Source organism: Schistocerca americana, chromosome 3 (genome assembly GCF_021461395.2).
Source record: "Schistocerca americana isolate TAMUIC-IGC-003095 chromosome 3, iqSchAmer2.1, whole genome shotgun sequence".
In the NCBI taxonomy this organism is placed as follows: domain Eukaryota; kingdom Metazoa; phylum Arthropoda; class Insecta; order Orthoptera; family Acrididae; genus Schistocerca; species Schistocerca americana.
In genome coordinates, this window is record NC_060121.1 from 746,061,764 (window position 1) to 746,087,398 (window position 25,635).

The window sequence follows — 25,635 nt, forward strand, 5'->3', positions numbered from 1 at the left end:
ATAATGAAAAAAACAGGGAATATTTTACCTTCATATATATTGACGAAAAGCACTCTGATCATTACAATATCTCCATTAGAACAACATCTGCTGTCTATCCCATCAAACAACTGCATAAAACATGGAACAAGCACTCTCCACTACGACTTCTCGACAAGAACTTTTCACTACGACATCTCAGCAAGCACTCACTACTATGAGTTCTCGACAAGCACTGCCAGTGGAGGCGGCTGAATAATACTCTTTGGCGCAATCTCTGGCGCTGTGGCTCAGTGTAGCCACCTTTCATATGCCCTTCCTCCACGGCCCAGAATTTGATGGTATTTTTGCCAGCATTGGTGGTGAAAATACCACCAAATTCGCCCACAAAAATACAGACAAAAATAAAAGATAATATTAATACGTAAATATCACATAATTAGATAAAATTTTGGCTTTGCACTGACCTTTCAATAATCTAATATATGAAATACAGTAAGCAATACAAATTCGATCATACATGTGACATTACATAATAGTTTACACAATACACAGAAAATCAGTTTATACAAATGTTCACATAAAATGCTTTCAATGATTAAAAAAAAAACAAGTAGTTGATAGTTCCAGCAGTAGCACCCAGCAATGGTCAACAGGTGCAAATACCAACAAGTGACATCATTTAGCAGAAGCAGTTCCATTAGTGGCACTCAGCAATGTTGAGCAAGTACAGACACCAACAGGTGACATCTTTTCAGTAGAAGCAGTCCATCAGTGGCACCCTGTAATGTTAAGTAGGTGCAGACACCAATAAGTGACTTCATTTCAGTAGAAGCAGTTCCACCAGTGGCACCCAGCATTGTTGAACAGGTGTAGACACCAACAAGTGACATTATTTCAGTAGAAGCAGTTCCATCTGTGGCACCCAGCAATGTTGAGCAGGTGCAGACAGCAACAAGTGACATCATTTCAGTAGAAGCAGTTCCATTAGTGGCACCCAGCAATGTTGAACAGGTGCAGACACCAACAAGTGACATTATGTCAGTAGAAGCAGTTAATCAGTGGCACCTAGCAATGATGAGCAGGGCCAGACAGCAGTCCATAATATTCACTATCACTAATCACACTGTTCATCACAGTTTATAAGCAGAAATTAAACATGTCCTTGTGGCACCAATCATGTAGAAAAAGTACAAGTAACAGTCCATAATATTCACTATCACTGATCACACAGTTCATCAGCAGAAATTAAACATTTCTAAGTGGCACGCATTATGTTGAAAAAGTGCAGGTAACAGTCCATAATATTCACCATCATTAATCAGACAGTTCAGGTATGAACAATAGTTTGAATGCACACACAATTGCTTTTACAAAATTATTCTCAATGCTCTTACACTAAACATACAAATTATAACAAACACACAAATCATATCAGATAATTGTCATATTAACTATTACAAATACACAAATATCAGTAAACCTATAATATTTATGGGTGTCAGTGCAAGCCACAACAAACAAGTAAGATAATATTTAGGAGGTAAGTCGGTACCACTTTTCTGGGATTAGGAAGGGAAAACACACAAAACACACTCACTCATCTTTCATCCACATTAAGTACTACTGTGTAATTAAATAGTGTTAACTGTGTAAATGCAATTCTGTCAAAATTTGATGTTCATCATGTGTATCAAGTAGTAGTGGCATAGTGTATGACAGTCAATAATAATTAGTCAACTTCATAGTCATCATGTCAAGACCACTGTTTGCCAAGCCAAATCAAAATGTACGGTTGCTGAACAACTGTCAGTGAGCCAAGATATGCAATTACTTCCTCTCTCCAAAAAAAAGTATGTACTGCTTATAGATTTAACAAAGTGTGTGTAGACAATCGTCCTTCCACTTTAGTGTTCCAGTCTGCCATCTTCATCCTCCTTGTTCCATATAAACCAACAAAAAAAATATGCTCCTCACTTACTTTACCTCTTATCCACCAAACTCCAATAATCATCAGCATTACATAATCTCAATACTTCAATAATACCTCTTACGTCGATACATATAAACCTTATTATCAATATCATTTACCTTACCTCTTGTCCACCAAAACTCCAATAATCATCAACTTCACATAATCTCAATACCTCAATAATACCTCTTCAATACGTCGATACATATAAACCTTAGCACCAATATCATTTCACTTCCATAACAACTCTTTCTTCTAGTCAGTCTCCTCGAACAAGTACAGATAAAATCCTAGTGCAAACCTCAGTTCATCATCCCATACAATCCGAAGACACAATGTTCACACACAACCTCTGTGTAGTCCACCTGAGCCAAATCTTCTACTCATTATGAATTTTGGTTACCTTGTCCATCATTAAACAAAAGAAATGCATACATGACTTCTAACAGCCTTTAGTTTGAATAACTCTCAGTAAGTAAGTACGATTACGAAGTGTGAATATTAGTGATATTTCACAGTGTGTACACCACTTCAAGAATCATGGCAGAAGCAAACATGTGGAGTATTTTTTGTGTCAAGTGTCACTTGCTATTTCAATTGCTCACGAAGAATGCAGTGTAATAACTGTCAAAAAGCACAAGTGTAACTGTTCTGTGTGTGGAAGTGTGATTCAACGTACACATCTGGCACGGTTCTTCTTCAATAAGACAAGAAATTTTAAATATCATTTATACTGAAGTAAATAAAAAATATGTATAAATACTATAATTGCGTAAGGAAACCAGAATTACATTCTAATACAAGAACACGAGCCAGATGCTTTGTTGACTGAACCTGTAATGACGCATTATTTAAGACACTGAAATAATGAAAAAAAAACAGGGAATATTTTACCTTCATATATATTGACGAAAAGCACTCTGATCATTACAACATCTCCATTAGAACAACATCTGCTGTCTATCCCATCAAACAACTGCATAAAACATGGAACAAGCACTCTCCACTACGACTTCTCGACAAGAACTTTTCACTACGACATCTCAGCAAGCACTCACTACTACGAGTTCTCGACAAGCACTGCCAGTGGAGGCGGCTGAATAATACTCTTTGGCGCAATCTCTGGCGCTGTGGCTCAGTGTAGCCACCTTTCAGTGTATCCTGCATGACAGCCGCCACTATACCTGTCACCTATGGATGTCACTTCGAACAACTGTTTTGAAGTGGATGCGATGCAGCTCTGTTGTCTCTCAGCACGATTTTTTATTGTTGCACGCACTCCATCAGTATCCGGACACATGTTCATCGGCCTTTTTTCCCTCCATTTCAGTCAGGAATCCATCCCTGTAGTTTGCGGTTTTATTAGTGGTCGCCCTGTATTAAACAAACCAAGCAAACAACATCCAAAAAATATATCGTTGGCCGATTCACTATTGACCGTCAACTGTGACGTCACGACCATAGCGACTCGAGACTGGAATGACATCACAGCATTGAACAAGAATGCACCAGTTCAATCTACACAAGATTTCGCTGGACTAAATTCGGGATTCGCCCCTTTTTTTTTAATTCTGTCCGAGTTTTGAACCGAATTCGCCCACTGTCGAGTGGTCCAAGTCCAGCGGCGCAAATAAAGTGAGAGGCTTTAAGTCACGGGAAGGTTTGTCCAATTTGAAGATGTGCCGTACACGACGTTTGAATGTACCGGGCAAATACACAAGCAGAACGCGTGGGTTAAAGCATGTAGGACATTACACAAAAGCTCAGGTTTCCAAGGTAAACATCGTGTATATTATTCTTAATGCAGAGATAGTGTTTCCAGACTCGTAAATCGCTACACAGGATGACCGCAAGTCTTGACGAATGGGCTTCAGTTGTTTATTCGCTGATGACCAGTTGATGAAGACAAGACTGAAAAGCGCTGTCCACAAGCTAAGCTTACCGCACCAAAAGTGATAAGACAAAAGTAATGAAATTTGCGGGGTTCGGAAATATAACGTGAAAAATTATCATTTATGACAAGAAACAGAACGCACAAGATTACCTTTGAAATCAAAAAGTTATGTAGAAGATAAAGATGCAGATAAAAATACTTGTAAAATTCCGTAGTACCTGCGAGACTGGAAACAGATCTTTAAAATAATTTTTGTTTACTTGTTGAGAGAGTTACTTTTTTATGAAACAATCATAGCCACTTTTAGCAACATCTGCGACCTTAAAACAAGTAAAAACATCTGAACTAAGTCTTCTGGCGAGCTACGAAAGGTACTATTAAGAGTGGTCTGTTTGGCAGCTAAGTACAGTGTTATTAAAATATGCGCTGATCATATCTAAGAACAGCATTTTCTGAAAAAATTTTCATCCGTTCTCAGACTGTCCTTTTTGCGAAAAATCTGGGATTATATAAATACAACAAAGTGAACCTTTCTCTCCTTACTCTTAGCACTAGATCCGCGCATCATATGCAAACCATAAAATATGACCATTTTACAACATTGTTTCGATCAGTTACATGTAAAACCTAAAACTAGAATTCAGGCCGTTAAATCAGAAAAACCATATTTAAAATACAGTAATTACTTGTCATAAAAGAAACAAAGGAGCAATAATAAAGATCGTCTATGAGAACCATAATATAGTCCCAGATAAATTAAAGTTTTATGGGATTATTGGTATGGCTAACCAATGGATAACGTCGTATCTAACCAAAAGAATGCAAAAGCTCTACTTATTAATTCAACCAGTGTAGCCCGCCGACATTTCTCTAATCATCAGTCTTAGGTCCAATATGGTTCCTCACAAATGCAAGTGACTTTCCGTCTAATATACTGTGCAATAAGCACAAGCAATTCTTTCTGCAGATGACTCTAGTATTATACTCTCTGCAAGCACATACAGAAACAGAAGCACAGGTAAACAATATTCTTAAAAATATCTCTGACTTATTTTCTACAGATGCTCTCATCTTCAGTTACAAAAAAAACGCAACATTTTCAGTTCTGCACATCTAGGGTCAATACACCAATGGTAAGTGCAACGCATCGTGAGGAAATAATAAATAGGGTAGAAACTTCAGAATTCTTAGGTGTCCATAGTCATGAGAATTTAAGCTGGAAAACTTACATTTTGGAACTCCTAAAACAATTTAGTTCATCCGTATATGCACTTCAAATCATTGCAAATCTTGGTTAGAGACAAGTCATTAAATTGACATGTTTCGCATATTTTCATTCAATAACGTCGTATGGAACAATTTTCTGGGGCGACTCTTGTTTAAGAAAAAGTCTTCATTTCTCAAAACTGTATTGTAAGAGTAATAGTGGTGCACACCTACGGTCATCTTTTAGACATCTGTTTAAAGAGTTGGCCATTCTGATTACTGGTTCACAGTATATTTATTCCGTCACGAAGTTTATTGTAAGTTCAAAAGGAACAATGATGTACAAACTCGTAATTAAAATAACAAAAGAGAAAATGAGATTCATTACTCCGCATGAAGGTTGTTTTTTTCAGAGAAAGGGGTGCACAATGCTGCAACTAAAATTTTGATCGCTTACCAGCTGATGTGAAACGTCTGAGAGACAAAAAGTAACAATTGAAAACGTACTGGACAAGTTTCTCCTTGACAACTCGTTCTGTTCCACAGACGAATTTTATTATTGTGATGTGTAAAAGGTGATAAGTAGGAATTAGCAACTCACATTTCATATTAAAAAAAACTTGTCAGTTTACTGCTCGTTGACATATTTACAAATTAATTTGCAATGTGAAATGACCCGTTCCAGACCATTAAGACTTTTCGGGCAAAATGATTGACAGAACATGAAACAAATTAACTCTTATCGATGACATGCACATACAGTGAGAAGATTAAGGAAAGAAGGGTACGCTTTGTTGTATCTGTATTGTTGGTAATACGGTCAGTTTGACAATACATGAATATTTTTTTCACTAAATGCCGTTCTTGGGTACGATCCACATACGTTATAGTAACATTTTCCTTAGATCACAAGTAGGCACTTTTAATAGCTCACAAGCAGACCTAGTTCCAATCCTTTTAGCTACTTTAAAGTGTGAATATAAGCTTTTTATTAATTTCTCTAGCATCTGCTGAAGGTCAATGGGGCTGAATCCAGTTACTTTTCATAGAAAAACTGTTGCGTCAACAAATCACAAAAATTATCAAACGTCAGTCACCATCTCCTTAAACGAAATGTGATTTTCTCAAGAAGTTTAAGAAACTGAGTGATGAAAGAAACATAGAACAAATTTTATAAATCTATAGAGGCCTGTAATGTGACAACCTTCACGAAGGCACGAAGGGGCGGAAGAGGAATACTTCTCGTCGTCAGGATGGTTCTGAACTCTAGGCCTTATGGGTTGATGTTTTGGCGAGGTCTACAGGCGTCCGTCGGAGCTGAAGTCGCTGCATCAAGGCAGACGCTTGCTGAACACGCTTTTTTGACCCTGCGAGCTAGGGCAGTTGCAGGTTGTCGCTATCCAGCATTGGCCCGCGGCGTGGCCACCGTCTCTGGCTCGATCCTCCTTCTGGTGGCTCGAAATACAGGTCGACTGTGAGGTCAGCAACATGCTTTCGGATCGTTAATCGGAAAACTGTGTCCTGAATATCCTTGGAGCAGCCATGTGCCACAGCAGTTGTATGCTACTTCTCTGTGTCAGTGAGACTTGGTCCCTTCCCGAACAGCAGAGAAATAAGGGTGAAGCAGCCTAAATGAGGTCCCTAAAATTTCTTAAAGTACGTACAAGAGTAGATAATTTAAAAATGTAGGTATTAAAAACTAGTTAAAAGAACCATTGATAAACGATCCAATAGATGAATATGCAGACAACAATTACCACTACAGGTCATGAAATACACTGAAGCACCAAAGAAACTGCTATAAGCATGCGTATTCAAATACAGAGATATGTGAACAAGCAAAATACGGCACTGACAACGCGTGTATAAGACAGCCGTCTGCCGCAGTTGTTAGATCAGTTACTGCTGCTACAATGGCAGGTAATTAGGTAGTCTGAACATGGTGTCATAGTCGGCACACGAGCGATGGGACACAGCATCCCCGAAGTAGCAACGACATGGGATTTTTCCGTACGACCATTTTACGAGTGTACCGCGAATATCATGAATCCGGTAAAACATCAAATCTCAGACGTCACTGCGGCTGGAAAAAAATCCTGCAAGAACGGGACCAACGTCAGGAGTGCAACCCTAGCGCAAATTGCTGCAGATTTCAGTGCAGGGCCATCAACAAGTGTCAGCATGCGAACGACTCAACGAAACATCATCGACATGGGCTTTCGGAGCCCAAGGCCCACTTGTGTTCCCTTGATGACTGCACTACACAGAGCTTTACGCCTCGCCTGGGCCCGTCAACACCGACATCGGACAGTTGATGATTGGAAACATGTTGCCTGGTCGGACGAGTCTCGTTTCAAATTGTATCGAGCGGATGGACGATTGCGGGTATGGAAAAAATCTCATGAATCCATGGACCCTGCATATCTGCAGGGTACTGTTCAAGCTGGTGGACGCTCTGTAATGGTGTGTGGCGTGTGAAGTTGGAGTGATATGGGATCCCCGATACGTCTAGATACGCCTTTGATTGGTGACACGTACGTAAGCATCCTGTTTAATCACCTGCATCCATTCATGTCCGTTGTTCATTCCGACGGACTTGGGCAGTTCCAGCAGGACAATGCGACATCCAACACGTCCAGAATTGCTACAGAGTGGCTCCAGAAACAATCTTCTGAGTGCAAACATTTCTACTGGCCACCAAACTCCGCAGACATGAACATTATTGAGCATATCTGGGATGTCTTGCAACGTGCTGTTCAGAAGAGATCTGCAAGAGCTCGTACTCTTAGGGATTTATGTACAGCCCTGCAGAAGTCATGGCGTCAGTTCCCTCCAGCAGTACTTCAGACATTAGTCGAGTCCATACCACGTCATGCTGAGGCACTTCTGCGTGCTCGCGGGGTCCGTATGCGATATTACGCAGGTGTGCTAGTTTATTTGGCTCTTCAGTGTATGTATCACATGGAAAAACAAGTGTAGCAACACCCAAGAAGAGCTGGCATGAAAAATGTTCGACCACTAAGACGGAACAGACTTCATGCCTGAAAGTGATGGTGATGGTATGATGATTATGACGCTTTCTGCAGAGCTGCAGACTGCGATCGATGGCATGTTATGAATGAGATCGCCACAACACGAGTGTGAAGTGTAGGAACCCTTTCCTAACAGTAGTGTATGGAGTCAAAGTAGACAACCTACTCGTTTTTCAGGGCCTTCTCACGACTTGTGCTCAATCGGTATACATGGTGTTAAAAAGAGGTATCCGATACTTCGAGGGGTGATAGTATACATCAAAACGAGACAGAAATATTTTATGTCCATGGATCCTAAAAAGCGTATGTTCTGACATATGATATATGAAGGGATGAAGTCATCCATGGCAATGCATTACTTGTCCTACTACAGACGACCACCGATGATTGCCGTTAGTTACAACTCCTCGCATGGAATACGGCGAGATAGGAATGCATCATGAACATGTGGTTCTGGATATGAACTCCATTGTTGTATTGGCGCTCTGCGGCTTACCACTGTCAACAGTGTCCTGAGGTATTGTACCGCAGTATCGATGTAAACATTAGTTGGCTCATTGACCTGCAGTGAGTTGTCCCGTTTACATTGTGTGATTGTACTATAGCCTTCTTACATCTGTTTATGCGTAGGTACATTTCTGCTAACTCTGGCTGCGTACTGTTATCTTTGGCCTTCTTACCGGACGCGTTTGAAGTACCTGTCATTATGTTTCCTCTCTTGCGCATACTCTGACACGACCAAGCAACGGAGGTCTTTTATACCACAAGGGAAATGGCAGACGTTATGTGCTGCTACGGTTTAGTAGATGGAGTTAATCTGAGAGCCTGTAATCTGTACACTGAACGATTTTCAACACGCAGGGTACCATCTTTTAAGCTGTTCAGCGAATTGTTCCAGCGCCTTCGGGAAACAGGTTCCATAGCACCCAACATAGCAAACAGTGGAAGGCCTCGTTCAGTTCGTACGCTTGAAATGGAGGAGCGTGTTCTAGGTGCAGTGGACGACAATCCTGAAAACAGTGTGCCACGTATACCAGGCGCTGAATGTATTAGTCATCCTCTGGTCTCGGCGGTACTTCATCAGCAGTTGTTGTATCCGTACAAAGTTCAGCGCGTCCAGGGTTTAAAAGAGATGGAATTGTAAATCTCCATATTCAGCATGTATGAGCTGATGAAAATCCCCATGTGGTTCAAGAAACACGGCATCAGGAACGATTCTCAATCAATGCATGAATTGGTGCTCTTAGTGACAGATTACTAGTGCCACACGTGCTACCATTGAGATTAACCCTGGAATGCTACCCAAGAATTTTTGACGATCACTGCCACCCATTCGTCGATTCGACGAACACCACCACTTTTCATGTGTATAATCAACAATAACAGCAGTTTATGTAGATTTGAGCCTCGGAATGTGTGTAATACTCGTTTACAATCAATAACATATCAAAATTTCAAAATAAGTAGGGTTCAAACGAGGACTAGTATGGGGATATAGGTAAAGAACTATTTCAGAAGTATGTTTCGTTTGATGTTTATTAATGTAAGAGCAGGCAATTAAATTCCATCTGTCTTTTTGACAACACTCACTTGAAAATCTGTAAGAAAAGAACAATATAACTGTGTAACAATAAGCATTACAATAGATTCCACTGTAACAATCACAGTAATAATGTAAGAATAAAAGTAACACATTACTATATAGAGATTTAGAAACAAAAAGAAACACCTGTTCTTCAGAGGCTCCTCACCATGCATGTTCGTGAATAGTGGCTAGTGAATAAATGCTTTTGAACGTGTACTTTATATACTACTACAACCAATCAGTCTCGGTAAATTACGAGTACACAAATATCACATATATATGTCAGAGCTCACAAAGAATCCAAACAATCTCCACTAAGCATGTGTTTATGATCCCCACAAATATTTTTATTGTACTTTTCACATATCGATTTTGTCACTCTTCGTTTTTTGTAAGAACAGTATGCACATATTTTTCTATCGCCGTGAAGTCGACTAGGTTGTTGGATAGGTTGTTGGTGGCTATTATCAGCTGGATGCATCACATTCAGGCATCTGCATATCGTACTGTTGAGCAATTGTGGGACTGGTTGTGTGAGTCAATGTGCATCCAAGGCGACATCAATTCGTCAGCCATTGTCATGGGGAATGCAAACTTTGTAGGTGCTCTTTGGTTATTCTGAAGATTGGCAACGTAGATAACATAGGAGTTGTGAATAGCTATGTTCACCATGTTAAAGAAGAGGGAGAGGAGCCAACGTCTAGTATTTCTACCACAATTCATATTACTGCACACTTGGTCCAAGGTATCCACTGCGCCTTTTACAATTTGTGGTTTGCCAGTTTCTTCATTTACGCTGTTGTCATAATGCATCGTAGAAATAAGAATAACCATTTTATTTTTCCTGGTTGGTTTGAACGAAACAGCGGTGATGTCCTCGGAAAACAAGAAGAAGCTTGAGCCAGGGCCCCGATTCATGAACTTGGGATCTGTAAAATCCTTCGGTAGTTCTCGCTTAGTCCGCAGCTCGTGGTCGTGCGCTAGCATTCTCGCTTCCCACGCCCGGGTTCCCGGTTTCGATTCCCGGCGGGGTCAGGGATTTTCTCTGCCTCGTGATGACTGGGTGTTGTGTGATGTCCTTAGGTTAGTTAGGTTTAAGTAGTTCTAAGTTCTAGGGGACTGATGACCATAGATGTTAAGTCCCATAGTGCTCAGAGCCATTTGAACCAGTTCTCGCTTATTTTTCTTTATTGTGCTAAGCATAGTTATTCCATGCCTGGTGAGCAAGGTCTTTGCAAGAGGTATGCTACTGAACTAGTTGTCACACGTCAAGTTACGGTTAGAATTGCTCAGAGGCTCCACAAGTTTAGTAGTTATGAATTCGCTAAAGGACATTTCTCTTGGGAGCGTTGTTTTGTCAGTGTATATTTCAGCATTGAATATATAGCTTGTTGAATGATCACATATCATGAAAATTTTAACCTCGTACGTATTGGGTTCCGATGGAAGGTACATTTTGAAAGGACAACGGCCTCGAAATCCAACCAGCTGCTTGGTTTGCAGTTGCAATTTATAAGGAATGGGTCCCATATGGCAGACAAGAGGGCCAATCTGTCTATCTTTCGCCTGTCTGCTCTCGTCTCTTTGTCATCGAATCGCAAGCAATTTATGAGAAACTTGAATCATGATGATGACATTGCGGCTCGATATCTTTCTCCGGACCTCGTTGTGTCAAACAGAACGTCAACTGACATGTGACTGTTCTTTTTAGCAGCACTCATCACAAGAAATGGTTGTGTTTTTATTTCATCGTTGGTGTAAGTAATTATTGCGTCCAACATATTTGAAGTAAACAATAAATGAAAGCACTGACGTGGACTTCGTGCATTTTTCGCGTGACCTGCAGGGCCTGGGGTGAAGTGAATCACATTCCTCTTCGGGGTTTTTCCCGTTTGTTTGGTAGGTGTCTTCCAGCTGTAGCTACCACCTTTCCAGGTACTAAGAATTTCACTCTTCTGACGCCCTGTTCGTTTGTTTTTCTGCATGGATGGAGAAGATGAGGTTGAGGCTTCAATGGTGTGGTTTGCAATTTCCTGTTCCACGTCGTCGATGGGTCGACGATTGGTCTCATCTCCATCTGACTGAACTCCAAGAAGGCTCGTAGTTAGGGTCGGCCTCTTCTGACATGTTCAACAACTCCTCTTCCTCCGACGACAGCACGTCGCCCAAATCTTCTTCTAAAAGTGCTCTAAATTCGTCATCATCCAAGCATCTTCTACTCGAAGTCATGTTCTACAGACAAAATGAAGAGCGTTGTTATTACTACCAAAATATGTAACGAATTTACTAATGGAACTACACTACTTCTAGTAAATGTGCGCTGTTACTGCTACCCCTTGTCATGCCAATGAAGGAATTTTATTCTGTAATGCTACACATTATTCGCTCTGACGAATATGGTTTCTTCTCTTACTGCTACTCATTCGTCGTATCGACGAACTGACATCTCAACTATTGAAAGAAACTCACCAGGGGCTGCGTGCCGCCGCCTGTTCGTGCCAAGGTCGCGTAGACTACTAATCACTCGAAGCATAGCTGAGCGCGCATGACGCTAGGCAGCGGTACTGCTGCTCAGTACAGTAAACATCCTTGCATGTTCGTCGCATCGACGAAGGGTACCATTCCAGTGTTAACCGGAGCTCACTAACACTGCTTTCTGAAGAACGTACTGCCTATGTTGCTGGAGGACGCGCCATGTCAGGAAAGACTGCAGACGTGGTTCATGCATGATGGGGTACCAGCACATTTTCTCTGCACTGCGTAGGCATCTGACGAGCACATTTGAAAAACGGTGGACTGGTCCCATACGTCTACCTGCTCGTTCAAAAATGGTTCAAATGGCTCTGAGCACTATGGGACTTAACATCTGTGGTCATCAGTCCCCTAGAACTTAGAACTACTTAAACCTAACTAACCTAAGGACATCACACACATCCATGCCCGAGGCAGGATTCGAACCTGCGACCGTAGCGGTCACGCGGTTCCAGACTTAAGCGCCTAGAACCGCACGGCCACACCGGCCGGCGCACCTGCTACTTCCCTGCACCTAAATACACTAGACTTCTTATAATTTGGACAAATGAAGCAAGTGGTCTATGCCACTCCAGTAAACGATGTGCAGACACTACGCAATCCTGTCTTCCGTGCACCTCAGCACATTCTGAACCAACAAGGGCGATTTCGAAGAGTGCGTGAGTCTTTACACCGAAGCGCAGAGGCACGCACTGAGATGAACTGACCTCTTGTTGACCACCTCCTCTGAACAAGTGGTCATATGTCAGAACGTATGCTTTGCGGGACACGTGGTTATACGACATTTTTTTCTAGTTTTGGTGCTTACAATCATTCCCTGAAATACTGGTCAGTGGTTTTTTCTGGCACTACACTAATGAAAATTATACCATATTTTCAGGAAGTATTGCCCCACAGCTCGTACACACTTCAAAAATGATGTTGCTACAGTTCTTCATTTACTTAACTGTTTCGGTTGACCGACTCCAATTAGCTTCAAGCTAGGCGAAATATAAAATCATTACCGTCATACAATAAAATCATGACTTAGATACTGTTGTCATGTCGTAATGTAAATTAAATCGCCAATCTATAAAAACCAAACATTTGACGATAATTACTTTTTGTATGGCCTGATATGAAGCTGTGGTCACTTTTATGAACCCGATGACGTCTGTCGACGGAAACAGGTTGTGTAAATAAGGAATTTTACTAGCAGCTCAAGACGGTTATATATTATTTTTCAGATACTAGATTTCTTAACGAGCTTAACACACGTGAACAGTTGTGTTACTGCTGGGACTTTCAGTATGAGGATTTCTTTCATACAACTCTCAATCACAGTCTATCCTGTGGATGTCTGTTCACCTATGCGTAGCTACCGCAATCTAGATCTACTTCAATCTGATTATTGTGGTCAAGTTTTGCCCTCGCACTACTGTTTGTCCCATTCCTTCATCCACTAGAAAATTAATTACGTATATGCCTATGACTATTAACTTATCCATCGTTTTAGTCCATTTGTGCCATAAAGCTAAATCTTTCAGATCTATTCAGTTCCTCTACATTCGTTACTCAGTCAAACCATCTCATATTTGGCGTTCTTCTGTAACACCACATCCCAAAAACTGTGTCTCTCTTCTTGTCTCTAGTCCTTTTGTCCACGTTTCACATTCATATAATGCTACACTCCACTATTAGTAAAGTTTTCCTAACATTTATACTTGTACCAGTTGTTAACAACTTTATGTTCATCAGAATACTTTTCTTGCCCGTTTACATTTTATATCCCCTTTACTCCGACCTTCATTAGTTATTTTGCTATCCACTATTTATTTTCCGTGTCATGTTTTCCAACATAATCCTCTTACCATAGCCTGATTTAATTCCGTTACAATCCACCCCTTTTGTTTTACTTCTATTGTTTTCCCTTTTATGAGTGGTCCATAAAACATTTATTGACATATTTCAGTAGTGTGCAAAATATTTTTAAAAATTTGTAATAAGAAAATTCAAATTTATACAGAATACTACCACGGAAGTGTATTATTGACATACTATGAATAATGTAGGGAACTCAAGATGAGACAAAATGGCCAAATGTGGAGTGAGGTCATGCAGCGAGACAAAAAGTAAAACTGATAAAATTACGAGAATCGTGTAATAAATTCCTGAGAAATGGACAATTTGCTCAGGGGCATCTCTTTTGGTGAATCAGATTCTGTAGGATCTTCAGCGCTGAATGATGACACTGTTGATCTTAGATACATCATTACACAGTAGAGCCGAGGAAATCGAATAATAACGCGCCGAGGAAAGCAACTGAAAAGTTAGCACCCTCACGCATTATCTTCAGATGGGTGGAACTACTACTGGAGCGTTTTATACATAATGTTGTTTGAATCACGAGTTGACTGCAAAGTGATCAAAACAGTACGCAAAAATTTACATCTTTGCTCGCTTTAGCAGTCGCAACGTCAGAAGCGCATGATTTAGAAATAACTAATGCCTCATTTTCCATCTTTTGCAGATTTATCCCACTTCGCCCTGTGAGCTAACGATAATATTTGAGAGAGTAGTCTCGACGGCATGAAAAAAATTACGAAACTCGTTGATTCAGAGTTGCGGCTGTAGATGGAAAGTGTGTTCAGTTTATTAAGTTTCTATTTTCTAATATTACCGCGTATTTGCTTTTTCACTATACTTCTCAAAAATAATTATGTATGGTGTCATTTCTTTTCAATTCCTTGCCGGCCGAAGTGGTCGTGTGGTTAAAGGCGCTACAGTCTGGAACCGCAAGACCGCTACGGTCGCAGGTTCGAATCCTGCCACGGGTATTGGTGTTTGTGATGTCCTTAGGTTAGTTAGGTTTAACTAGTTCTGAGTTCTAGGGGACTAATGACCTCAGCAGTTGAGTCCCATAGTGCTCAGAGCCATTTGAACCATTTTCATTTCCTTACCATGACACAGCATCAAAAAGATAATTTTATCAAGAAGTGGGATTAGAATTTTCCGCTCAGAAGTTAGATTTATTTAGGAGTTATCTAAACAGAAAGGCCGCCACAGCAGCAGAAATCTTTCCACTTGTTTGGTTATAAATCAGTAGCATCAACGACACCCTGGGCTGTATGGAATAGGGATTCACTCATCATCCTGATACGATTCCTGAACTTCACTCGATTCAGTCAACGCTAAATTTACGGTAGTCATTTGTCGACCGTTGTACAACAGCAACGCACGGCGGAAATAGTCCTTCCTGTATCAGTCTCCAGTTTTGTTGACACAGCCCTGTGGTCACTCGCAAATGTACTGTGTAGGGCATACGAAGTTAATATAAAATGAACTGTTTAATTTCTCACAAAAAATGGTTCAAATGGCTCTGAGCACTATTGGGTTTAACATCTGAGGTCATCAGTCCCCTAGAACTTAGAACTACTTAAACCTAACTAACCTAAGGACATCACACACATCCATGCCGAGGCAGGATTGGAACCTGCGACCGTAGCAGTCGCGCGGTTCCGGACTGAAGCGCCTAGAACCGCTCGGCCACCGCGGCCGGCTTAATTTCTCACAGAAACGCATTATTCTATCATCCACATCCACTTTTCCTGCATTTAAAAACCTTCAACTTATAACTGAATTTTTTTTGGTATGTCTGCCTTTGTTCTACTAAAACGAGACGTCGATGTGTACTGCCAAGTGGGTTCCCTTAGTCTAGTGAGCAGACTGAATTAGCTGCGAGCTTAGGTTAGTCAAGTGTCTAGCATGGTTAACGTCATGCCCAGGCGACGGCGCCTAAGCCAACGGTATTTCGGGCCACTACTTTCGCTCCCTCCCCCCCCCCCCCCTCCTCACCAACCCATACCTGCTTCCTGCTCGTTGTCTTCGACTTCCGACAAGCGTTATGAACAGCAATAAACTCTAAGGTAGTGTGATTAATAATCCTAATTAGCTGACTCACTGAATGTTTCATTTTAGATGTTCACAACTTTAACACACAGTTTTACCACAATGTCCACCCCTGTACTTGTACGCATGTGCATTATTTGCCCTCTTTATGCTGAATACACTCTTCAAGACTTTTCTTGTTATTGCTTGTGTCTTCTTCTACTTCCTTGTTTCTAAATGTTGGAAGCTCCATGGTGGCGTCACAAAACCCCATCTTCACTGCCACTTCAGCATCACCACTAATTACAGTGTCGCTTTACCACTACTGTCGTCACGCATTTAACGATCATCAACGCTTTAAATTAAATGGCGTTGCCTTTTGAACTGTTAGGCGTGGTTTCTCACTGACGTGATACAGTATGTGTAACGACACGTTGCAGTAAAGGTCGCACGACGCGACGGTTGCCCGTGCGACACCTGTGTGTCACACAGGAGTGATATGACAAGCAACAAGACACAGCAAGCAGTAATAGGTTTTTCTGTGACGCTTCGCTGCTCGCCTTGTGGCGGACAACTTTCAAATACGTCGTCATTTATTTACTCGATATTACAAGAGATGTGGCTATCCTTCTGACGTAAAAGAAAATACGATAAGTTAGCTATATCTGGTACGCTGCATTTTTTGACCTAAAAGGCAGGAAACGTAATCTGAACAGCGACTACGTTTTTATGACAAACTTTTCAAAATATGCGCTGTGTTTTAATTAATACTGAAGTATCACAAACACTGTAGACAATAGCAAAATAAAACCAGTTCATTATCAAACTCTGATACCAGATTGTAAGACGCAAAAATATCAATTTTTTGTCGAATAATTTACTCAAATTCACGTTACTGTTCCGTACGATACATGGTTAAGGAAATCATCTGATGTGCTTAATACATATGGTTTCACGTAGTCGAAGAAATGCTAAATCTACCTCTGTAGTTAGACGCTCAGTAAAACTTTTACTTCTCGCCTAAAAAAATAAAAATCAATGTTTTCTCACGCGTTTCTCATACGATTTCATATTCTCCACAGTACAACGTTTCAAGTTTATACTCTGTCTCTTCCGGCAATTTATTGTTCAATTTTATTCATTCACTGTGGAAACTCTTCTTTACAATTATCACGTTTTCTCTAACTGGTAAATGTAACTTCCATCCACTTCTTCTTTGACAGTCACAGCCAGAAAGGTTTATATTCATGTTATTTATATTTTTCTTTACTTATTTTGCTAGCAGTAAACGTTCTTGATCACAGTTTCGAACTTCTTTATTAGATTTTTCAATGAGATCTATTACTATTCCATCGTCCATTCTTCGTTGTTTCAAAATAGAGCACTCGTTTCACAAACCTCTTTGTGAAACGAGTGCTCTGTTTTCAAACAACAGAAAATACTTTCCATCTACAGCCGCAGATCTAAATCAACGAGTTTCGTAATTTTCTATCGTCCCATCGAAGCTACTCTCTCAAGTATTATTGTTAGCTCACAGGGCGAAGTGGAGCTACATCTGCAAAAGATGGGAAATGAGGCATTAGTTATTTCTGAATCATGCGTTTCTGATTTTGCGACTGCTAAAGCGTGCAAAGATGTAAATTTTTTCGTACTATTTTGATCACTTTGCAGTCAACTCACGATTCGAACGATGTTATGTATAAAACGCTCCAGAAGTGGTTCCACTCATCTGAAGATAATGTGTGAAGATGCTAACTTTTCAGTTGCCTTCCTCGGCACATTTTAATCCGATTCTGTACGTTTGCGTGCTATCTCAGCTCTGCTGTGTAATGATGGATGTAAGATCAACATAGTCATCATTCAGCGCTGAAGATCCTACAGAATCTGGTTCACCAACAGAGATGCCCCTGAGCAAATTGTCCATTTCACAGATAATACGTCCTACAAGGTGGTTGTTACACTACTAACAGAACTTTATTAAATTTAACGGGAATGTTTATGTTCAAATTATTTACATTTTTTATGTATCTTGGTGGAGAAACAAGATGTTTACTAGAATCTCTATCTTATTAGATCATTTTGAGGCCGATTAGTATTATCATTAATTGTTCCTATGCATCTTTTCAGTTGTTGAAAAATAGCTTTCATGCTCTGCACATCTGAGCCCCAAAGAAGATTACATGAGTAAAAATTTAGAATATATGCCACAAGGTGCTAATTGTTGCGCTCCTAACAGAACTCCGTGAAGGAAGTAACAACGAAAGTTCTTTTTCTATCATTTTCGAATGCTCATACCACTCTGCTCATTCTCGATGTTCATCGCAAAGATATCTGTACTTTATGCAAGTTATATAAATGTCATTCATATGCAGATATTTTTCTACTATTTGCTGATGTTTATTTACATTTTATTGCATAATACCAAAGATCTTGAGCAAAATCCTTTATACAGTCATATCTCATTCAACAATTCATTTGTGTTTGTTACTGGAATCGTATTACTATCAAGAAGATCTTTGAGCACCTGGAGCGAGTGTACGTATTCGTTACATGACAGATATAAAATGCTAGCTATATTTTCCAATTTATAAGCAATTAACTATTATCAATGTTAATATACTCTATTTGTTCCTTCTTCATATCTTGTCATTGTGACCATTGCCAGATAATGAATTCTTCAACAATACTTCGCATATTTTGCTTTTCAGTTTTTAATTGCTGAGGTTTTCCATTCTAATGACCTTTACGAATCCTAAACCACGCACGCTTCACATCAGCAGCAAGGTGTGGTGCTTGATACATCAGTAAGTCACGTTTTTGCTAACCTGTCAATCACAGGTGCCACATTCACGAAAGCAGTTACAAGTGCATTTTGTAATACTCTCCTTGTCTTAACACCGCGGCTACAATAATTTCTTTTATCTCACTTACATACCTAATGCGTTGCAAGTGATTCTCACCTGACAATATGTATATCGAGTTGTCTGCAACATGCTCCATTCCCAACAACACTCGAAGAAAGTTAACTTGGACGAATCATTTACAGCAGCTAGAAAGATATAAACAAATATTACGGTTAGTTCTCCTTAGAATCTTCTGCTTTTCTTCTCCTAGAAAATCTCACTTTTGCCGTCTTGCAATATTGTTGCTCCTCTTTGTTAACTGAGACTACGATAAATCGTTATTAGCATATCTAGGTTTGTTCACTTTATTTATTTCGATCGGTTTTCAATAGTCGTTCTCCTTTCCAGTAGTATCAGAACGAAACAGTGCTGCCAGTCAGTCATTTCTTTCCATCAGAATTTGCGTAAGACATTGTAAAGAGTCAGCGAAAACATTACACAATTATTTATCGCCCGTATTTTCTGTTTAAAGCCTTAGTAAGAATTTTATTCAATTAGAGTACATCCTGTGAAAGAATTCGCCCAGAACTAGAAGTTTTATAGTTCAGTCTGGAGTAAAACAAGGCTGTCTCCACTTGTTTGATATAGCAGTCTTGTAAATTTCACTGTCCTTTCGGCGTCTTTCGTAATAACAGTTACCACTATTAGAGCTACTGTTTTATGTTACTTAATGCAACAAACGGCAAAATTATGCTCTTAAACTTACAACTTCAAAGTGAGCGGATCTCTATTTCTGAAGCCTGACCAATATATTCGCAAAATGTTCTCTTTTCAGCCTACTTCTCCAGATTTCCGGAGAAGCAAACATTTAACAGAAAACTTAGCACAAACTGTTACGAAACGGTATCTGTCATTACACATGTCCTCGCAAATGTAGTACTGCGGTGAGTGATCTTGTAAGCAAATGAACGGTTCCCTTCTTTGTTATCATCTCTCATAAGCCACACAATTTCTGGAATTATCTATAGAGCAATAACAAACATTTCTTTGCCTTTATCTCTCATAATTTAACACTCGGTCTCCAATCACTAATTTTAACCCGTAATCTTCCTTCCTTCCAGTCACTAAAGAGAGCCTATCGCCTCTCCAGCTTTCCTGAATGTCTGAGATCACGATCCGATTGAGTGCTTAGTTTTAAAGTCATGAAATTTATTTATAAAAGAGTAGCAACGTAGTCTAAAAAATACCTCGCTCCTTATTATACATGTAAATCAGTGATGTAATCTCCTAACTAGTTGTAGGATATTGACAGAAAATATCTTGGTAAATATTCAGTACAATTCAGTTTCTTCCCTTAGGTCACTCGCCAACAGCCCTGACCGTGCAGGCTCAGCGTTCGTCAAGGAGGCAGCTTACGCCACAGCCATCGGGCAGTATCATCCCGTTCTACCAGCAATCGTGGGTGGTGCTCACCCACAAGGATTATCGTAACAATCAGTACACGCTCTGAAAGATCCTCACTTCACTGCTTTTTCACCTAATAGTGCATCAGGTGTGTCCAGAAGTATTTCGAAAACTGATACTACAATGGTGTGCAAAATTAAAGCAAAAATCGGAAATTTTGCAAGGTTGCTTTTATTTTGCCACAAAACAGTACAGACAGGTGATAGAAAAGTAGAAAAAATGTAAATAATACAGAACGTAATAAACTGCAACACGGATAATGGTAGACAAAAATGTTCTTCTTTTTTTCCCACTTAACGGATTTGCACACACCTTGTGACAACAAGTTAATGTGCTCAGTAAGGGGTGTGATCACCTCTGACACCAATACAGGCCTGACAACAACGGGACATGCTGTGAGTGCTGTCATCAATCTCATTTTGAGGCAATGACGCCCATTCTTCCTACAGAGCTGCACGCAGATCTTGGACGTGATGGAACCAGGCTCCCTAATGTATCCCAGACATGCTCTATGGAATTCAAATCGGGAGAGCAAGCAGGCAACCCTATGCGTGCAGTATCTTACGGTTCCAAAAAAACGTCAACCACCCGTGCTCTATGAGATCGAGCATTATCGTCCATCAATACGAAGTCTGGGCCAACAGTACCTCGCAACAACGATGCATGAGATCCCAATATCCCCTCACGGTTCCTGACAGCAGTTAAATCTAGCTGATTCACCCGTACAATTAAAGAGGTATTCGAGTGGCCAACGTAATCCCTACCCACACCATTAAGAATCCTCCTCGATATTGGCCTCCTTCCACAATGTTTGGATCCCTCCAGATGCGAGTCTGTCGAGAATCACTCTCCAGACCAAATCGTGACTCATCTGTGAAAAGAACGTTGGCCCACCGTTCGACCGTCCAGGTGGCATGTTGACGTCTCCTGTGAAGACACGCAAGAGGTAAACAGACAGCAGATCTCCAACAATAGACGTCACTCCGCTGCAGCCTTCTGTTCACCGTTTGCCTCGATACAATACCTCCAGTGGATGCTGCGCTGTCAGATGCCATTTGCAGTGCAGTACTTAAGCGGTACCGACGTGCCCTTATAACCAAATAATATTCCACTCTTTCTGATGCTAGCGTGATCAGCCCTGTCCTGGTCTCCGGTATACAGTTTCAGTCTCTATAAACCGTCACCTCATCCAAGAAACAACAGAACGATTCACGTTAAGCCATCGCGCCACATCAGTTTGCGACTCTCCTGCTTCCATTCTTCCTATGGCCCTCCAGAGAGTCCGTAGGCATCTTGTCTGTGCCATACTGCACCGTCTGTGGGTGTGTACACAACGATTGTAGATGTGGGACTACCCCGCTACATAGGTGCCCCTGATGGCATTGCTGGCTTGTTTGTCCGTTGATCGGAATGCCATCTTTGGTGCAGAACAGGACCGTTACGACATCTGTTGACAGTTTGTATGATTATATCGTGAATTAGACACAGTACGGGGAAATAGTAGTTTATTGCTTTAATTTTGGACACCAGTGTATATGTAATTTACGTCTCCAATGTATTAACTGATTATGTGTTATTCTCCGAACATATGTGAACCACTACAGCGATCTACGAAAACCTCGTTTCATGTCACAAGAACATGTTTCGTCTCTTGGACAGAATATCTCAACTGGTATAACCAAACCATTACAAACAATGGACTGTGTACGTAAGCCCCGCAAGTGGCTTCTTTACACCGTTTATGGTAATAAAACGGTAAAGAAAACAGAATCGTAATTTACGTTAAAATAGTAGTGTGACTGCAAGAAACTTAACTGCAAATATTCGTAAATCGAATGTTCCTTCATTTTTGTGACATATTCACATGTACTCCTATTATTACTTGTGACTGTTCCGTATGATATGCATTAGTATTACGACATTCTTTACAGCACGATGAAATGTATTAATGTGTTGTCTGTTCTGATATATTTTCCATGTATGACGAACATACTGAAATTTATAATGAGCCCCACACTCCTCAAAGACTGAGTGACAATAAATTTCAGGCAACTGTTACGTCTAACATAATGTCAGGTACGTAAATAAATAATAAATTAGCTTTGAACAGTGTTTCCTACCTTAGAAATTATGCATTGTGTCTTACTATACACACCCGTTACAAATGAACCTACTAAGTTCTACAACTCACTGATTGAATGGTCCTCTAATCTGCAACAATTTCATAAGATATGATGGAAGTGAAAGGTCATCCGAAATAACTAGTAATATTAAACAATTACAGAGTTACCTGAAAATCGCAGAATAATCTGTTGCTCAGATTAATGGTGATGCTACTGTAATGGGTCTGTATCTACAGATTACCGATTCATGTCCACGAGCCGCACGAAATCGACTATCAAAATAGCACATTCTTCCGTTTGACTGGTGAAGTCATCCATGTTTAAGGTATGTGACCATTCGAACTTGGCATGTAGTAATTCCTTGGAAACGTCTTGATCGTTAAATATTTATGATGCATTTCAAGTAATCATGAGCAGGTAACTTTGTTAAATTTGGCCCCCAGTTATCTGGTGGTGACTACTCGAAATCCGTTACAAATAAAATATTTAGTGATTAAGACGTTTCCAGGGAATCACCTCTTGCGAAGGTAGCGCATTGTCTATACTTTGATTCTCATTTCAGTTATCTGGCGTTCAGCTCTTCCTGAGATTGTAGAAGAGCTGAAAGAAAAATACGTCTATTGTCCAATTAAAATTCACACATTTCACTTGCCAAGCGCATAGATTATACACTGATCAGCCAAAACATTATGTTGAATGCCCACAGCGATGTCGAAAGCCGCCTGGTAGCGTTGCAGGCACGTGACGTGGTAACAAACGTATGTAAGTGGAGCAGACATGGGCAGGGGATCACTCTAGCGTAGATATGGGCAGCAAATGGGAAAATCCATTGAGATAAGCGACTTTGACAAAGTGCGGATTATTATTATGTAGAGCCTTTGAACGAGTATGTCGAAAACGGTGAAATAGTCGATTGTTCACGTGCTACTGTCGTGAGCATCCACGAAAAGAGGTAGAAGGAGAGTGAAGCTACCACAAGGCGCTAAATGGTTGGATGTCCCCGATTCTTCACAGAACGTGGGTTCGGAGGCTTATCTGATCAGTAAAATAGGATACATGGTGATCAGTGGCATCTCTGCCGAAAGAGCACAATGCTGGTGCAAGCATAAGTGTTTCGGAGCACACCATTCATCGTACACTGTTGAACATGGAGCTCTGCAGCAGTCAACTCCCGCATGTTGCACATGTTAATCCAAAGACGTCGTAAATTACGATTACAGTGGGCACATGACCATATGGATTCGATGATCGATCAATGGAAACGTGTCGGTTCTTCGAATGAATCATATTTTTGCAACATTAAGTCGATGGTCGTCTGCACAAACGCCATCATCGAGGTGAACGGTGATTCCAAACTTGCAGCCTGCCCCAAACGAAGGCTAGTGGGAGCAGTATCGTACTATTGGAGGCGTTCTCCTGAGCTTGCTTGGGACCCGTGGTAGTAATCGAAGACACACTGACAGCTGCGAACCACCTGCACCCCTCCATGCTTGATGTCTTCCCCGTCGGCATTATCATGGTTCGGCAGTATAACTGTCCGTGTCTCGGAGCCAGAACCGTGCTACAGTGATTTGGGGAGCAGTATAGTGAACTCACGTTGATGTCTCGGTGACCTAATTCGCCTGATGTAATTCCGACGGAACCCATCAGAGTCGCTACCGGGCGCCATCACCGTGTACGCAAATCAGCGGCCCGTTACTTACGCTAATTACATAACCTTTGCGAGGACATCTAATGCCACATACCTCCATAAACCTCTTAAACAACTGTAGGATCAGTGATACGTAGAATCAGTGATGTATTTCGTTTCAAAGACGGACAAAAAAGCTATTAAGCAGGTGGTCATAATGTTTTGACTTATCAGTGTGACCACAAGTGCTGCTAAAAAAAGATGCTGTTATTTCGACTTGTGAACCACGTTAATTAGAGTTATTATATAACATTATCTTTGAAAAGGTACAGTATATCCTTACGTACTCTATTTTTAGTAAAGTTTTTACAAACTGCTTTAAGGCTCAAACGATTTGTCATATATAAATTTTTCATAACAGCGATTCATTAAACCGAGAGACCAAAAATATATTTTAGCATAGGGTTTCCCATGTTGAATTGGCAAGGAACAGTCAAGTCTATATTGTACATACTTTTTTTTTTTTTTTTGTCCAAACAGGTAGTCTAGCCCACACGAATTTTGGAGAAACTGCACAGAAATTTGCTAAGAGCTGTTACTGTGAGGCACCAGCTATGATGAAAGGCACGCTACCAGTACCATTATCTTTATACTATTGAGCAAGGGACTGAACGAAGTGACGCAATGGTTAAAGCACTGCAGTCTCATTCGGAAGAAGCTGGGTTCGCATACCGGCATCCTCACCGTTGATAGGACGATAAACATTAATCTCATTCCTTCCTTCTTTGCCGATCCCATAGAGAAAGAATGACGCGGAGCGTCATAATGCGTGCTATCTCGAATTTACCAGATGGTGTCGACAATGTTGCCATAGAGACGTACTGTTGAACAATAAGTTCTGATTGAAGAGACACATAATAGATCTGGAGCTAAGGCTTTTCCTTTCAGTTAGATCTCTGTGGTTTAGTGAGATGAAATCGCAGAATTCTCAAGTTACTTAGGCAAAGATATCACACAACCATCGTGATGTGACTTCCAGTGAGGAACGCTGCACGCCTCCATAGGCTTTAGGCCTATAGCATGGCGCCCTCCCTCAACTTCACACCACGTAAAAAAGGGAAAATCTGGATACGTGCTGCGCGTCTGCCTTTGTTTACCTTTAGAATGGCAAGATGTACGTCTATACACATGAGACCAATATCATATGGATGCCCATATTTAAGAGGAATCACCCCTGCTTCAGTGCAACAACGGAAGAGAACTTGTTCTACAAAATACTATCGATTTGCTGATCCCAATAACCGAAAAACTGAGTGGAGACTACCTAATAAGTGAGAAGGCATTGGCATTCAATATAGGTGTGCACATATTGTTCCTATATTTCAAAAAGGCTTATGTTCGCGCTCATCACCAAACACTCCTAAAAATAATGAGGGAATCTGAAACACCCTCGATGTTTTAACAGATTAGTTAAAATGTGTATAAATAAATCTTTACGTTGGATAAAG

The 25,635-nt window shown here is 40.6% G+C and overlaps 1 protein-coding gene across 1 annotated transcript in view; it reads left to right on the forward strand.

Annotated features, from left to right (window-relative positions):
* The window catches only part of LOC124606360 (neuropeptide F receptor-like), a 35,602-nt gene extending 13,226 nt beyond the window's left edge, over positions 1–22,376 (forward strand). The window contains exon 3 of the mRNA XM_047138342.1: positions 20,269–22,376. The gene's annotated coding sequence lies outside the window, so the exon portion shown is untranslated. The remainder of the gene's footprint in view (positions 1–20,268) is intronic.
* Positions 22,377–25,635: the final 3,259 nt, after the last annotated feature.